We start from the raw sequence: 17158 nt of genomic DNA on the forward strand, positions 1-17158 counted from the left end.
CGCGCGTGCAGCCAATTAAATGAAAAACTAGACGCTAATGAGGCAGAAATCTGTAATTGTGCAGAAAAATTTATTCGCTCGCATTATTCGCAAGGGGTGTCAAGTAGTCTGGAAAATTATTGCGCACTCTCCTGTTACTTTCCCGCACTATCTGGTTTTTTTCATTCCTGCTTCCTTCTTACTCTCTCCCGTCCGTAATTCAATTTTTATTTCCTCGGAAAAAATCTTTAAACAATCGTATATTTCATCGCTCGTGATCGCGCACATGAGTTTGCGATTAATCGTTCGAGAGAAAGAAGTGCGAATACACTAGCGAATCTGGAACACATAAAATACTTCAATGTGTGAGTAGCGAGGCGTATTTCTCGATCAATGTATATATCAGAAGAAAGAGAGAAGGAGACGAAGAGTATTTGCATAAAAGAGTAAAAAACTGAAGGAACGAGATAGGATGATAGAAAATGACTGACTTTTTAGCCGGACTCTTACAGAGAGAACGGCCGGGATATAAGAAATAATAAACGAGACCATTAAGCCCGTGAATTTTCCTCGTGCGAAGACGGGGGAAAGCTATGCGAAAGAACAAAAGCCCCCCCCCCCCCGAATTTGCAGTCTTTACATCTCACGGTCCTTATATTTTCATACTGCACACTCTATTCCGCTTTCTTTCTTGTCCGCCTTCTCTCTTCAGCTTTTCTTATTTCTCGTCGACCGGCCGTATATATGTTGTAAGCTGTCGCAGATCGTTTCGTACACCTCCTGCCGGACTTTATAAATTTGTGAAATACGCCGCCACGTAATCTGCACGTGGTCTGTTTGCGAGCCAAAATCAAAATATAACACGAGGAAATAAAATAAGCGCGTCTTTCGGTATACTGGACCGTACACGGTAAAAAATTTTCTGTTAAATTTAACACATTTCTGGTACCCCAATTTATCCACTCTAATTTTAATGTTAATTTAACAGAAGGCAAATATGTAAACAAATAACACAACTATAATAAATAATATGTAAAAAATTAACACAAAAATGTAAATTAGTACAAGATTTACTTGTTAATTGTGTTGTTTTAACTTTTAGAAACAGTGAATATTAACTCAATGCAAAAAAGTTAAAATAACATAACGACAGTATGTTGTATTAACATAAAAATATGTTAAAAATTTCTACACAAGAAGATTTCAACAAAAATACAAAATGTTTTTTACCGTGCAGAACTTTTGCCACATATAAGATATTTTTCAAAGAAAATAAAAAAAGAGATTGAGGAAGAGAGAGAGAGAGAAACAAAAGATCAACAAAATTTAACTGTCTTTTAAGCACAAAAAAATGAAATCATTATAACGTTACGCTTAAGTATTTTTTATAAAACTATAAAAATATTTATAATTCTTTTTTTGGTATTAATTAATTTTAATATAAAATGATATAAATAATCGACTACAACTACTATGCAACTTGTAACCTGGTCAAATATTTATAGTCAATTAAACAAGTGACATGCTGTTTATATAGTCGTGTATATAATCTCAAGTCTCGAGAGAAATTAACAGCATCCGGTATTTCAAAATAACATCTCGTTAAAAATGTAAGCTGATATATGATTCATCGTTCAAATGTTTTGCTTGAATTTGCCAATTTTGTACTGACATAAAAAATGTCGTCTCTCTTGAAAACGCGAAAATGACAGGTGTCGTAGAAACGGAGAAAAAGATCGTGCTTGGAGTTATATTTTCTGGCGGAAGGTAAAAAATGCGACGTCGCACAAGGCTCATTCGACCGTTTAAATTATTACGTTCTCGCGAGATGATCGATGCTCATATTCCGCATTTACACCGAAAATCCGGTAATCGTTCGTGTCTCGCGATGCTTTTGCAAGACGAGAAAATATTTCTCTCGGATTTTACAATTTCTCTCCCTTTCTTTTGCAGCCTTTTTTCCTTTTTCTTTTTTGCGTTCGTATTATTTCAAGAAGACTATTTATTCGTCTGCGTTTGACAACTTTACGTCATCAATATTTCCACTGTAATTTCGTTAAATTTCTTATCGCACACTTTAACAAATAACTTCAATGGTAGCATTAAGATAATTTATTCGCTCACTTTTACCCGCTTTCGACGCAGATATTATTTATTCCAATATAAAAATCATCTAATTTACGTAATCACTATTATATAAAATAATAGCAATTTACATAAAACGTCATTATAAAGAGTTAATTGCGTAATCCAAAGAAAAAAAATGGTTTGTCGCAAAAATTAAAGTTCACAACGTGAAGTACATAGATGGATAAACCTCGAATTAATGGTAATTGTACGCACATATTCAACCGCAAATATTTACAGCCCGCGTACAAAAATGTCAATGCCACTCCACCATGCGTTTCCCTGCGAGTATAACCGCAATGGAACCGTTAAAATAAACAGTCGCGCAATATTTCAATGAAAGCGTTTTCACGCAAACATGCGGGCGAATAATATCTGACAGAACGTTTCTTGGAGAATAAATGCAGTTCCCGACAGTTCTAACATTGCGCCGTTTCTCCAACTTCTCACGCGCACGTACGTGAAGCTTTCATTCCGACCGTAAAGCCGATAAATTATCGAGCTTGAACGACGACACTGTTTTGCGCACCGGGGATTTACTCATGCGGAATCGGCACGAGGACCGGACAATGGCTACGAGAGAAATCAATTTCCAATTTGTTGGAGGGGGACACGCTCGAAAGTGCATTCTGCATCGTGTCACGTGCCGCGATCGGACACTCACGAGACGAAGGGCGTTTCTTGGGGTGTGTTGTTCTCCGGATGTGGAGACGATTGTCGCGAGAAAAAAACTGGGGGTCTCTCTCGAGTCACGTACCGAAAAAAAAAAAGAACCAAAAACTGCAGCGCTTCGCACATCTTGAATGTCGGGGCGAACGAAGAATGATGCTAGAGTATAAATTTATCTATTCCCTTCGGAATCTCATCTCCCGTTAATGATAACAATTTTATTCAACGATTTTATACGAAAAATATATGTCGTATCTCGCAGGTAATCGAAAAAAAATTAGGAAGGAATTAACGGATACTAATAAAAAAGTCAAATTTAAATAAAGCGATAAATAAAAGAAGAGCTAATAATTCAAATTTTAATTCTTAAAACGATCGATCTAATTATCGTTTACCAAGCAGATCATGAATAGAAAACAAATAGAAAAATAACAAATTATCAGCCAACTATTGGATGATCAAAATTATCAAAATTCTTATTAAAATAAAACTCAGATTGCATTTCACAAGCGGCCTTTCGAGTTATCGTGGGCATAAATTCCATGCAAAATCGCTGAGCTGACTACAGGGGCAAGTGTAATTTTACGTTAATTGTACGGATCGAACAATATCGGCAATACACACTATTGCGTTACATCAGCTTGCTGTAAATGAATGCGTAACGAGCGAACGGCATTGCAGGCGGTAATAATTATATCTAGACCGATGGCGCGCAATCATCATTGTTTCGATACCGAACCATATTATTTGTGCAAGCGTGAAAAAATAACCGATTACCAGCGACACAGTCGTTAACAAGCATCATTTCCTATTAAATTGGGCTAATTAACGCACCAACATTAATGCAACTGTCTGCTAAATATTAATTGTTCGACTTAAGCTGAGACCGCATCACACGAAACACATATTTATTATTTTAACGAGAGTGTTTAATTAGCCGACAATAGTACATTGCAAATCAAGCGAGAGAGGTACTCTATATCGCAAATAATTATTAAATTAATCGTTCAACTAAAAATAACTAGAATATTCAATATGCTTATATGAATATATTTGTAATAGATTTCATTTCATATCAGAGTATTACAGTATTTTACAGACATAATAAGTCCATAATTGATACAATAATATTATAATAATATACGGATTGTTTTAAAATCTTTCATTTGTAAATTTTATGACCGATATCAAGATAATTTTTTCAGAAAAAAAAAACGATCTAAAAAATTCTAAAAGACATTTCACGCGCGGTCAATTCGTGATTATCCTCAATTCGGATATGTCCTTATTTCAGCGTAATAAAATAAGAGGTCAACCTTATAAGGCTGTTGATTCTATCGCAAGGAACACCGAAAGCGACGCCGGAGGATGTTGTGCTAGCAATATCCAAAATCTTCAGTATATATCCGACGATCCAATATTTGCTATGGAGATGAAGTACGAGTACATTCCGCCATTCCCTCTTTTTCGCGAACTACCACGTCGAAAATCTGCTCTATGCATGTACGTATATATATATATCTGCGTATGTTTCTGAATATATCTTTCGCATACAACTCACTTGCCCCAGTTTATATATACGCGTATTTAAATGGTAATCGCGATCCTATATAAATACGAAGATTTTTACCTTAACTTACGAAGTTTTAAAATGCTTTTAAACGTGAAAAACAGAAAAGAGATATGGATAAGTAAATATAATATGTATAATAATAAGTGAAAAGATCTGTATCCGGAAGGAGCCTAATTTGATCATACGATATTCTCGCGAGATAGAATGTAATTAACTGTCACGTAATGTAGATGAGTTAGGTTAATTAGGTTTACGCTAATTTAGATGTACGTTTAGATTAATTTATCTAATTGCATCACATATTCCATTCTACAACGCGAATATATTTCATACGGGGATAATAAAGATTTTAATGTATCGTGCCAAAAGCTGTCAAGAGCTAACTTGGCTTAAGATTAAAAACGTATTAAATCACAGCCGACACAAGAGCTATTAAGTATAAATAACTGTACAATACAACTTTGTGCTACTTACATTGACTCTCCGTAGCTATTTATTATTCAATCCTCCGACGATCTTTCTCAACCGAAAGCTAACAACTAACTGAATAAAATTCCAAAGTCTTTTTGCGCGTAGCTTACAACGTAAGCTCCCCACTCTCATTGTCAGTGTTCAACGACCTTGTAACAATAAGACGTTGCCAAAACAAATAATGTTTACGTTCGGGGAGCTTATTAATGTATCCTCGAGATCCTGTTGTATTCCGACAATAATTCGCTTTATTCAGAACAAACAACTACGTAGTATCTAACGATACGTACTGGCCTTTGATATAATCACTTGAACTTTTTAAGAAGAAAATGTTATCGTGTTTATCCCTAGATGTGTAACACATTTAATATGTTGTGGCCTATTTAATTCCATCGAAGAAAAATGTTCATATTTATCTGATAATCGCATTTAAAGACTTCAGATACAAACTGTAGTCAAGATAAAAGCCAAGATAAAAGCATACACTATTTTTATACACATAGGAGCGACATCCGCGAACATATATGCGCATAAAAACAAGAACGTTGTTTACTCGGTGTGTTGTTACAAAGGGTGATCCGTCATCGTGGAGGATGAAAGAAAAAAAGAAGGTATATCAAAGACGCCGAGATCTCGTATTACGGAAAATCGATATTATTACGGCGGTGGCGGTATTTTACAGATACATGTACATAGTGATCAAAGATGGCGACCGAACTGCACTTTGATTAAATGCTAAAGATATAATATCGTTGTTCATTATATTAACTACGCCACCTCGTTTATGATGGTTATGACCGTCTCTTTGAAGTTGTGCGAAAGATAATCTACGTAAAATGAACAACAGATATCGTTTGAATAGTTACGCCTTCAATTTAGCGAAGATGGAGCGACAATTTGAAAGCATTTGTGATTCGTAGAATATATAGTCCAATAATTAATACGAATGCGTGCTCGCATAATCAAATACAATAATGCTGAAAATATAATAATATTCTCATAATAATGTTTACTTCTATTGCAGGGAAAATATGTCATTATTGATTATTAGGATCAATCACAATTATATATATATATATCAATAATAGAAAATAGAACAATATTCCCTCTTTCAAATAAATAAACATATATATATATACATATCATTGTTATTAATTCTAATAATCAATAATGACACATTTTCCCTTTACAATATAAATATAAATATATATAAATATATATATTTTTTTTTCTAATAATTATTATAATATAATATTAATGTACTATATTAATCATTAATCTAACAATCGGCTTAATCGGGCAATCAGCCGAATATCAAAGATTTTTCATTAGCTGCGATATGCTATTATCTCGACATTCGATTAGCACCAATGCGCAACCTAACGATTATAAACGACCATGTTCAGCGAACCTGTCGGCCGTTAGCCTCGCAAACCGTCTAATGACCTACCGCTAATAACTGCTACTGCTCTTGTAAGCGATCCGCTCAGAATACGGGCCATTAAATCCATAGTCCTAAAGTGTATTAGCGGTACAGGCATGTTATTTGTAGGCACGGCCAATACAATTACAGCTCTATCAATCGTTAGGAATAGCTGCAAGCATATCCAGAGAGTTTAGATTGTCCACGTCACAACCATTATAGAGTATAATACACAACGTTACGTAATCGACTTGATGGACGTTGGATGTTCCAATTCACGAAATGGAAAAATAAATCTGATGGATTGATCACGCTAATCGACATCCATTAAGGACCTACGGCCGAATTTAGAACAGTAATTTTGTATTACCGGCTGCTATTAATTCAATAAAGATGAAATATTTAAACGCATCACTAATAATGAAAGAATATTTTAATATACAAATTAGTTTATTATTATCATTCTTTCATTATTTATTTCTAAATTGTAATTATTTATACTAATACTTATTATTGTCTACTCGTCAACTTATCATAGCAATTTAAAAATGTGATAGCAGTTCCAGTTACAATTGATAGCGGCATCGTAAATACGTTGACAGAGTGTCGCGCTATATCGAAAAGTCACATAAACCCAGTGACAATAGAAAAACGCATCATCGAACGCGCTTTGAATAGGCAATAAATACCGAACTTCATAAGAAGTTTTCGATGCTCTACGGCTACGGCGTTAAATTGACGATGCAATTCGCCCGTTCACAATGTGCCTCTCAATATAAGGAATATCTATAGAAAGATGCCCTCTCGCGCGTCTTTGAAAATCACCCTGTCAACAACGGGGGTAGCTACGAAGTATTAACATATTTACGACAGTCATGAATTCAAACGCCCTCCTCTACCCTCCCGGACCGCGTTCTCTCGCAAAGTTACGAGTTCCCGCCCACTCGAAATCGACGTCGATCGACCAGCCGAGCGCATCGAGAAAATTAGTCGAGCGTGTCTTTTCGTTCCACGAGAACCTACGAACAGCACGACGGTGTTCCCTACGTTGAAAGTCTCTCTTTTCCTGGACTTTTCTCGCACACACACACATACAACTGTGAAAATGCGCGCGCGCGAATTTGCTCGGGCACGTATCCCAGATCCGATTTTTCGTCTGACTCTACAGAGGTCGGTTGTTCCTAACATGGCGTCGAAGGGATTCCGCAAATTGTAAAAACGTTAAAGTAAAGTACAGTGGAACTAAAGAACTCGAAAGGATTCTTTCCGAGTATTCGTATTTTAATTATTTATTTCTCCTGGATGGTTTTATTTTTTTTCTATACTAAAGAGAAAGAGAGAGAGAGAGAGAGAGAGACAGAGAGAGAGATCTTGTACATACTTACATATAACAGAGAGAAAATCATTTACTAATTACTTGTTTATCATTTGCTAATGATTGGAAAAATAAATGCAAATAAATATATAACAAATTGTGAAAATATTTTAAATGCTATTTAATTTAAATTTATAAGATTTTATTGAGCTATTAAATAAACTATTTAATGAAACAATTTCATGTAGTGAGAAAAGGAAAAGAGGGAGAACCGTTCCTAATTTTATTACGATCTAAAATTGGTACGCGAATATGAGAATTTAACGCATTAATTGCTTTTTTGAAATTGCTTATCCATTCGGACATGGCGTATTCACGCTACTTACATAATTATTCAATGGGCAGGAAATTAACGTGCATATGACGCATAAATTAACAAGGTAATGATATTTTGGCATCGTTATTTCAGTATTCTTGATATTTATCTACGTTTATAAGTAAACATTATCATATTTACAAGCAAAATTTTAATACATCTTACGTTTATCAGTTGTTAAAACTTTTCCTTTCTCTGGAATAATATTTCGAAATTAAATATTATGAAATAAAGCTTTACAAATAAATTCAAATGTTAAAATAATCGCTACATTTTTAAAATTGTTTATATCAGTAAATAATTATTTAATTTATATGTAAATTACAATTGCAATTTTTAACGTTTTTCATTATTATTTGACAAAATATCAACGTTATGTGCGCACTTGATGTGGCACAAAATTCTTGCTAATCGATATGTAATCTTTGTTTTATTTTGGATCGGCTAAATTCACTTCCGTGGCAAAATACCAGCAATAAAATAATGTCGCAAAGGCGCAGCCGATTCCGCGACGCAATAAAAACGTCTCTTTAAAATCGATATACGAACAATGGCTAAAACGACATCCACTCTGCCTGATGTAAAAGGTCGCGCGAAGGGATGTCGAGTTCTCGTCTTTGTATGCAAATCGCGTAGCGCACTCACGGAAACTCACTGAAGACGAGAAACTGGCTTGACGCTCGACTTTGCCCGTTTGTCGTCGGTTCTATCGGTTGACGAATTCTCTAACGATAATTTTATTCGCGAAGTTCGCGTACCGAGAAACGAGAAATCGGCACTGAAAGCGAACGTTGACCGAGTACCATTTTTGTTGCCTGCGATCGTTTGCTGAAAAATATATATTTAATACTATTTTCCTTTTAAATGTCGAACTCTATAATGTAATGAATAATACACAGAGATATACAAGAAAGATTGCATAATCTGAATATCAAAAAGACTCGATAATATACAATCTATTTATGTAACAAATATTATAAATTTTATATTTACATATGTTTTATGGATTAAAACTAAGATTTTAAATTTTTGCTTTAAATCCACACACATTTTTACATGTCCGCTAATGATGAGGGAAAAACGATCTTTGTTTTTGTCATCCTGTCTCATGAAAAATTCGATAGCGAAGCGTATTATTTCTCTTAATACTTTATCATATTGTTAAGATAAGATAACGAAATACGTTCGAGAATAGCCATTCATATTATAAAAGCACCAAACCAAGAAAGTGAATTAACGAAAAAGAAAAAAGATCAACTACTTTTAACTTGTTAACTAGACAAAAAAATCTATAAATTTCTTTTCCTTTATCTTTCCTTTGTCTTTCCTACAAGTCACAATAGCAAATCTTTCTTCGTGTGCTTGTGATAAATTTTTATCAATAAAATTCGTCAGTATTTTGAAATTACGTAAAATAATATTCCGTAAAAAAATATTCAAAAACATTTTCATGAGCTACACGTATATTTTCAGATTATTTGATTTATTTCATCACGAGAGGTTGCCGTTATTCTATAATGTATCTACAAAAATGCAGTTTTTCTTTATATTTTTCCAGTACGTGCTTCTAAAAAAATTGTCTTCATTATTGTAATAATAAAAGAGAATATTATTTAAAAATTAAATTTATTTTCAATATATACTACGACACTCCGATCTCACTATTTTTAAGCAATAATAAATATTTCCAATATTAATTATTTTAACAATTAAATATTAAATTAATTTTTCGTCAACGTAAAGTGCACTTTTAAATTAGTTTAGAAATATAATTATTTTCAATTTAAATACTTTTAAATTTTTATTTGTCAAACCTCTTTAATGTTGGATCTTTATCTCTATTTATAATTATTTTTATAATTACACAATTCTTGATGTTAATTTGACTTCTGCATCTAATATCGCAAATGAATTAAAAAAATAAAATGAAAGACATCAACGACAGAAATAGAGCAGCGCGTATAGCGCACACACACGCATATATATGTACATACACACGCGTCGAGCAGCGTCGTCGCACAACGTTAGTCGTCGATCTTCAAGACAAATATTATTCCGAAAAATTGGATTACCGTTATCGTCCACCACCGAACGCCAACAGCTGTGTGTCGGCGGATCGTTCCGAGCTACCAGTAACGTGCGTGCGAAGGCGTAAAAAACTTTCGGGGCTATCACCTGGATCTTCTCCTTCAACATCCAATCTTTCCCTTTTCTTTTCTGCGCGCCAGACCGCGATATCACACGAATTTTCAGTATATCTCAACCATGTGAATAATTTTGACGTGATGGCGAATACGAGTAAATTTGCAAACATGCAAGAAAAAACAATAACATTGTAGACTAACATTTATAAATGTGCGTGCATATGTATTCTCAAATAACAAACCTGTATTGATTTTGATTTTTAATATTATTAAATGTAATCAAACAAAAAAATATTTCATACTAACTTCAAATAAAATAGCAAATTCAATTTTTAATAAAAAAAATTCCAAAACACAAAAGATGTATTTAAAAGTACTTTCTTAACAAGTTGTGTTAAAAACTCTGCGTGCATATATATATATATATATTTTTTTTTTTTTCTTGAATATTATATTACTTCTGAAAAAACTTTATTAAACATGTTGTATTTAAAATTGACTTATTGATTAAAATAATCAACACAAGATAATGCAATCATACTATACATATATGTGTGCTATTGTAAAAAAGAAAGAAATTCCTTTTTCATACGAATGTTATAATAAACTAGTTTTAATAATAAATAAATAGATGCAGAAAAATTATTTTATAGTTTGTTTATTTACAGTTTTTTGAGCATTGAAAGAAATAAGAGTTGAGAAAACTCACAGATTACGGCATTAAGAAACATGAAGAGCGAATGTACTTATCAGAGCGAAAGGAAGGGTCTAGCTGCGGTCCTCTAATACCCTCTTTGATAACTCTCCCGAATACAGAACGATAGTCTTGTAATACCCAGATTAATATACCCCTCCAGCTTTAGGTCTGTATCAATTCGCAGAAGATTCACCAGGATGATGTCGACGTTACTCCCCAAACAACGCGTTGACAATCACAAACCGGTGTCAAAAGCTTCTTATCATTTTCAATAATTAACAGGTCTACGAAAAGAAATATTTAAACGCGATGCTTTTAACTTTGATGAATGTTTTTAGTGATTCTTTTTACAATGCAATCTTAAGTCTGTTTTTTATATATATCACGTAAATATCTTATTAAAACGTAAGATCGATTTTTTGCGTAAAATAAAGGAAACAATAAATCGCAAAAAGTCATTTAATTAATTGTTTTTTTCTAATTGAAAAATTTTAATTAATTAATTGTCTAATCTTTTTTTTTTTTTTTTTTTTTGTTTGCACATTATAAAATAACTATAATCGTAATAGAATAAAAAGCAGATGCGACGCATGGAAGAAGAGAAGAAACCATGTACGAATGCAGAGCGAGTGCATTTCATGGACCATGGTATTTCAGAAATTTCTCGATACTCTCTCTCTCTCTCTCTCTCTCTCTCTCTCTCTCTCTCTCTCTCTCTCTCTCTCTCTCTCTCTCTTTCTCCCCTTATCGATGTTCCCTCGACTCCATCCATCGACTTCAACCTCCGTCCTCAACGTCCGTCTCTCCTCACTTCTCCTCGTCTCGTCGACAGACGACGATACGCTTTCTCGTAAGAATCGCCACAACAGATACATTTCTCGCGCGAGAAAAAAAATCGGTTGAGCCTACGATACGCCCTTCATCAAATGGGACGGTTACAGAACGAAGACAATAACCGACTCGTTTCGTATACCAGACGTCACCGGATTATCGGACAACTTTTATCTCGGTCGAACGCTTGTGTGAGCGACTTAATTCTTTTTCTACCGTGAAACGCTATGGGAAAACCCGTAAAATCCTTGAGGGAATAACGAAACTGTCGCGATCTTGTATGCGACAAAGTTTATTGCTGGCACCAGTTGTTTCATCCGGCGTGTTACTTTATTGCCGGCAAAATCATCGTTTAATTTTAACGATTGGAAAATATTTGATCTTGTTTCGGAGATGGAAGATTGATTTGTTAGAATAAATTATTCCCGAATAAGAAATATCCAATACCGTTATTGAAATGGTATCAGAGAGGAGATTTAGATTATTATTTTAAATAAATATCAAAGTAGTATTAAAATAAAAAAATGTTGACAAAATTATACAAAATGTTATATATATATATATATTTATACAAAACTTATTATCTCTCCAAACTTGAATGAATAAATTAATTAATTAATAAACTTTTGTATTACTTTGTATATTTCACAATTTTAATCTTTATAAATTTTCGTAAAATTTTAAAGAGTTTTTTTTTTTTATTATAATACATTTTAAAAGTTAATCGTAACGATCAACCTTTGCTCGCATATACCGGAAGTAAATAAGCGATTGCAAGCGCGTAAATTACATACCGTACGAGACATTTCGTTCGTGCATTTGCATACGAATAGAGATTTTTATATACATATATATTATTATTATATATCAAATTTACGGATGATGATCATGTATTGTTTACGCGCTGTCGCTGCAAAATTAAGTGTGCCATGCAAAATTCTCGGTTGACCTTCCGCCCAATTTCACCCCTGTCTCTTCGTAAAACTAACCGTGAGCGTAATAGCTTGCACTTGCACGCCCGACGTTATTACAATCGAATATCGATCGCCATTAAACTCGGATCGTTATTAGTCTCCAAGCGAATAAAGTCGCAAGCTACCGGTTTACCTTCGTACTCGCGTTATAGTCAACAAACAAGCGAAAATGCTTGCCAAGCAGTCGTTTCCCGACGACGACGACGGCGACGGCGACGGCGGCGCAACGTGGAGGCAACGGCAGTGACAAATTTTCCAGTCGAACAAATCGCAACGCGATCCGTTTTCCCCTTCGAGAGAAAGCAGATAGATAAGGAAGAGTGACCGGTTATATGTAACCCGCGTGCGACGCGATGCGAGTATCAACACACCGGGCACGCTCGAGCGACACGCGAGTGAGCGGATCAGGTGAAATGCGAGCAAGCAGGGCAGGTAAGCGAACGAGAGCGCGGGGTGGGCAAAGCGGGTCTCTGCTCTTGACAGGTACGCATTGCTAACCCTGCACCCACCACGCTCGTGCGCGTTCGTCGACCTCCACCTCTTCCTCCTCCACCTCCTGCGCGCCCCGATCCCGGCCCCGGCCACCGAGCCGACCCTTGCCAACGTGGACGTCGAAAGCACGAACTCTGCCACGGAGAGATTTCGGGATCTCGCATCGCTGATCGAATCGTTCGTGCATACTTCGCGAACGGGGGATTAATTCGGCCGCGACTAATCCGGGAATTGGCCGTGAGCGGAGCCGACGCGATGCTCGCGCGAGCAAGCATTCGCTGCCGCCGTTTTCACTCCATGCCAACGATGTTTAGGAGTTGATGGCCGATGTGTCGGCGAATAGAGAGTTCTGTCAAACGGATCGAATTTTCCTAAATACACATATTTTATACGACACACATTTAATTAAAATAATAAAAAAATTGAAGACCTTCGATACATTATTTTACGAGAAAAATATAGATAGATAATCAAACTTAAATTTCCAATTAATTTTATATTAGCTTCAACGCTTATTGCAAATATTTAATTCCAAAAATAGCTAAATATAAAGGAAAAAAAAGAAAAAGAAAAGAAAAGTTCTGACAAATGAATGGGAATATCCATCCAATTTTCATTATGAAAAAGTTATCGATATAAACTCTCCTCTAGAGATACTTTAGCTAATTTATATAGAAGAAAAAACAATGGCACTTTCTTCCGTGCAGACAACGTCTCTCCTATCTCTCAACTTTTATCCGGTAAAAAACCATGTTGTAATTTCTTTCGCCATTGTGACCGTTCTTATTAATGTTACTTATTAATGCCGTCACATCGCGGTCGCGGGCGCAAAAAAGTCGCGGTTCTCCGCGACAGGGTGGCCGGGAAAGATAATTCGCTGGCGTTATCGCGGGGAAACGCGACGTCAGCCGATGTTACGAGATTCACCGCCGCCTACCCGCGCCGGACGTCGGCGACTCGCGGGGACGAAACCATTCTCTGCATAAAACAAAAGGCGCCGCAATACGATATACCGCGCGTTTCATACTTACGTTTCGTGCATATTTCAAGCGCGTCGCGCGCTCAGAGATACGCGAGACACCCGTATCGGGATTCACCAGACTGCAGTTTATGCGATGTGTATGTACATTTGTACATACATACAATGCGAGCGCGATATTTTTATTCTTACATATATATTCGCGTACATATCATAGCGTGTACTCTTGTGAAAGAACTCTGTCTGTGTTTTCGATTCGTTCTAATAAAAAATCGTATTTATGTACATACATCATAATTAAATATAATGAATAATGATATGTAAGAACAATAGAGTTCATAATAGTAATAGTATACCGGAAGTAAAAACATGCGCATGTATTAATAATAATGTTGCTGTGTTATAAAATGTTGGAATTTTTATTATTTTTTATATGAAAAAATAAGAAATCGAAATATCATAATTCGACATCTGCTCTTGGAGACACACGCAATCACACGTATATATTCGTGTAAGAAGTATTATATATATATATATATATATATATACATCATAATTAAATATAGTGGATAATGATATGTAAGAACAATAGAGTTGACGTGAATGGTGCGAAAAAAAATTTACTTGGAAGGTAAATCTTTCTTTTCTATCTGGTTTCTTCTTTAATATGAATCGTAAATATTTTGCGCGAAAAAGATAACAGTAGAATTTAATATTTATCATTATCTATTCACATTTATAATAAAAATTAGCACAAATAAATATTATAAAATATACTTAAAAATGCACCCAGCTGTGATTCAATTATAATCTAATTTTATATTCAATTGAACTTAGCACAATTAACTAGAATTAACGGCAATCCATTGTAGAAATCTTCTGCTCTTTTGTGTCATTTTGTTCCAATTTTATAGAAAGATTCAAACATAATAAACAGATGTTTACATTTCATCCTAAATAAAAGGTATTGTTATATGTATTCTTTATAACTGCATTTATTGGCTATACTATGAAAAGCTCAATTGATCAGATTTTGATAATAAATCACAGTTTATTGTATTCGTTTGAATAGCTTGTCTAAAAGCGATATATGATTTAATAGAGGATTAACAATACATTGAGTAACCCCATGTTCTCAAAACTATAAAATTTGAAATAAATAAAAAAACATACACACTAATAACAATGGTAAAATAGTATACCGGAAGTAAAAACATGCGCTTGTACTAATAATAATGTTGTTGTGTTATAAAATGTAAGAATTTTTATCATTTTTTATATGAAAAAATAAAAAATCGAAATATCATCATTCGATATCTGCTCTTGGAGATACACGTAATTACACGTATATATTTGTGTAAGGAGCGTTATATATATATATATATATATATATATATATATATATATATCACACAATGTATCTAGTTCCTTCACATTTTCAAAGTATAACGATGATAATGGTCGCTCCGACGGGCAATACGATTGCCTACGGCGGTCCCCTTCTATGCGAGTACCTATCATTGATCGCGCGAGTGCCTGTAACTTGCATTCTCGAGTGGCAATTTGATTGCGGAAGTTAATGAGCAATGTACAGCGAGTCTCACAAGTACAAGAGATCGGTGTCCCATATAAGCAAAAGTCAAAGTAACGTCGAGATAATTCTATGTTCGAGAAATCTAAAAAGCATGTGTAAAATGATACTCGTCAGATTTATAATTTTCCACGTAGCCGTTGATTGACAAAATTATAAACACGTACATTTTTAATGTTGAATAATTCAACGACATATTTTAAATACAAAATTCAACATTAAAATTAAGTATATTATAACTTTTACACGATTTAGCAATCGCTACGACGAGAATAATAATGAATTAGGAAAAAGCGCAGGCCAGGACCCTCGTCGTATTTCGACAAATTGTCCTGCCGAAAGTTAAAAGATTAAACGACAATATTCTCGAGCACCCGTTCAGACGACGTTGTCATAATTCAGGTGAAATCGCGCGACACACGTCGCGCGCTACGCAAATCCGGCAGGAACGAGATTTCTCGCGTGAGAGAACGAATTTCTCTACGCTAGAGCGCACATTATCGAGGAGAAACAGGCTCTCGATACATCACCCCTCCTACTGTGAGATATTTCACGATCTTTTCGCACTCTCTGTATCTGCGACAAAGGCGCGCTCGAGGCAATAATTCAGAATGACACGGCACGGCTCTGCCTGTTATGTATACGTATATATAGAGCTCTGCGTTCCTTTCTCTCTCTCTCTCTCTCTCTCTCTCTCTCTCTCTCTCTCTCTCTCTCTCTCTCTCTCTCTTTGATCGAAGACGAAAGAGCACTGGTCGTGCGCGAGCTATATAGCACGAGATGCCATAAGTGGCTCGAAACGATCTGGAAACTCGGGAGGCAAACGTCACTCGCGCACAAATCTCCATAGCTCGCCATAATAGAGTGCCCCTTCCCCCCCCCCGCCCTCGCCCACGCCCCGTACTCCTCCTTCTCCGATACGTACGTAGAATGACCTCCCTGATATTCGGGACAAGGATAATGATGCTCGCGTTTAAACAAGCTACGTTACGTAACGATCGTTGCCCCTTAGGTTAAAACCTTTAGCTTAGTTCGAGTCAATAATCGCAGTGTGCATGTGAGACCTGTCTGGAATATTGGATTTATGGACTTTGCTTTCGAAGCTACCGTTTGTGCTGCGAGATTTCGATTGGCACGAAGGATAATAGTAAAATTGAACAATTTCACGAAGCTACTTTATAAGAGAATATTCGACGTAACATAACATAGAAAATAAATTTATTATTTATTTATATTTACTATATGCTATACAGCTTCTTAATCTCTTGTTTTCATTAAGATTTTAATGAGAAATTGATTAGAGATTAAGAATTATTCATTTAGTAAATTAAATCGTATTTAAAAGTACTAACTAAGTACGTATAAATATTATTAGCTAATCTTTTATCTCTCTCTCTCTCTCTCTCTCTCTCTTTTTCTTTTAAAGTTTTATATTAAATGTTCATGAAATTTTTAAAATCATTTTTAAAAAGATATTAGATATTTGAATAAAAATGTCTAAACAAATATATTATAAA

General features: G+C 34.9%; 1 protein-coding gene across 6 annotated transcripts in view; it reads right to left on the reverse strand.

Annotated features, from left to right (window-relative positions):
• The window catches only part of LOC140670956 (uncharacterized), a 251243-nt gene that overhangs the window by 209509 nt on the left and 24576 nt on the right, over window positions 1-17158 (reverse strand). The window contains exon 1 of one of the 6 annotated variants that reach the window (XM_072901878.1): window positions 4823-5840. The exons of the other annotated variants lie outside the window; for them this stretch is intronic. The gene's annotated coding sequence lies outside the window, so the exon portion shown is untranslated. Of the gene's footprint in view, window positions 1-4822; window positions 5841-17158 lie in introns of those variants that run through there. 6 annotated transcript variants of the gene reach the window in all.

Source organism: Anoplolepis gracilipes, chromosome 11 (genome assembly GCF_047496725.1).
Source record: "Anoplolepis gracilipes chromosome 11, ASM4749672v1, whole genome shotgun sequence".
In the NCBI taxonomy this organism is placed as follows: domain Eukaryota; kingdom Metazoa; phylum Arthropoda; class Insecta; order Hymenoptera; family Formicidae; genus Anoplolepis; species Anoplolepis gracilipes.